We start from the raw sequence: 1848 nt of genomic DNA on the forward strand, positions 1-1848 counted from the left end.
TGGAAGGGTGGGTGGGTTGCCATGCTTTTGCTGACTCCATCCTGTGGCAGTGTCAGAGGTCATCTCAGGGCATCCCACTAAGGAAGCAGGTTCCAAAATGAAAGCGATAAAAAGCACTCGGGTGCCTGTGCAGGGAAATGAAACCGAGGGCCAGGCTGCTGCTCGGGGTCTCTGGGCCCTTGGGCGTCCACCCCCCACACTCAGGGCTGTCCTGGCTTTCACCTCCGCGTCACGTGTCAGGCCGGGAGACTGCTCTCTGAGAAATGCCCACGCCTGCCTTCCTGCTCCCAGCAGAGCTCACGCTGGCAGAACCAAAGCCTGCTCATCCCAACCTCCGAATTCTGCTTCCTGACAAGGGGTGGCGGCCAGCTCTGTGCAGGCCCGGGGCGGCGGGGCACCGTGCTATGCCCGAGCGTGTGCAGGGGGCGCGTGCTCCCGCAGCGTCAGGCTCAGGTGGCACACGAACTCCGGCCCACGTGTTAGTCGGTTGACCACGGGTTAGAGCTCCAGCGTGTTTCTTGGCCTCAGGCATCCGGGTATCCAGAGCTGGGAGTGTGCACGGGGGCACCCCCAGCTTCAAAACAGCCCCAGCCCCAGGAAGGGCCGCCGGGTAGACACAGCTTCCAGAGAGAACGTCCATCATCAGTGTGCTGGACGGTGTGGCTGCAGGAAGTTTCTGAGGTGGGACAGGAAACCAGGGCGGAATGGGGCCTGGACGGGGGCATGCTTGGGGGTCAGAGGCACTAAAAGAAGTGGGGAGCAGGATTGAGGGGGCCCTTATATGTCCCAAGGCTAGGCTGAGGCCTGGTGGGTCGGAGCCCAAGGCCAGGGGAAAGGCATCCTGAGGCCAGTGTCCGCAGCCACAGCCTGCCCGACCCCGGGCCTCGGCCACCCACCGCACACGGACACACTCCCTGCCTTCTTCATCCTGCTGGCCGGTTACCCGCTGTGGTGACCGACTCAGGCCTTGGTGGTGGGTGGGGGGCATGACGCCCCTGCCCTGGGGCCCACCTGCACCAGGCAGGTGTAGCGGGGAGAGCCCTGGGCAGGAGTCCACCTTGCAAACTCCCTCTGCTCCACCGGGGCAGGGGACCCGACGGCTGAGTGGGCCTCAGAAGGGCCGGCACGGTGGCTGCGACGCAGACCGAGGCCAGGTCAGGCCTCCGTTCCAGTCTCTGGGTGAGGCTCCGGATTTCTGCGCACGCCCCAGGCCGCAGGGGTGAGGGGTGCAGAGAAGCTGCTCAGCTCCGGTCCGGCTAGGCCATCCTCCCCAGCCCAGGCTCAAGGCTAGAAGGTTGCTCTTTCCTCCACTGCCTCCTTCCATCCACGAGGTCAACAAGCACCCCCACTGACCGCAGCCGGTAGCCGCCAGGTGCCAGGCGCCAGCTCGGGGTGGCAATGAGTCAGCCGGCCCGTGTCTTACCCCACCTCCAGGCGCCTCCAGAGCCGGGCATCGGGCTCCGGATCCAGGAGAGCATCCAGGCCTGACACCCCGCTCTGGGGAGGGCGGGGAGGCTTCCCGGAGGAAGCCCCAAAGCTCAGAGGGGCAGGGAGAGGCGCAGGGGGTGGGGAGGAGAGGCCTGGTCAGCCTTCCAGGCAGAGGCACACTTGCCCGTGCAAGGACTCGCTGCATTCCAGGAATCGCTGGGTCCCCATCCAGGGGTGGCCATCACATCCCCGAGTCTCCCGGCTGGAGAGGGTCCAAGCGTCGGCAGGCACCTTTCCTGGCTGGCTCCCCTGGGTACTCAGGGGCCCTCATCTGGCAATGGCCTGTTGCCAGGAGCCACCCCTGCACGGGGGGCGGACCCAAGACGGCTTCCTGGGCTGAGCAGGGGTGCACACGCCCCT

The sequence above is a fragment of the Canis lupus genome, chromosome 8 (genome assembly GCF_011100685.1).
Source record: "Canis lupus familiaris isolate Mischka breed German Shepherd chromosome 8, alternate assembly UU_Cfam_GSD_1.0, whole genome shotgun sequence".
In the NCBI taxonomy this organism is placed as follows: Eukaryota; Metazoa; Chordata; class Mammalia; order Carnivora; family Canidae; genus Canis; species Canis lupus.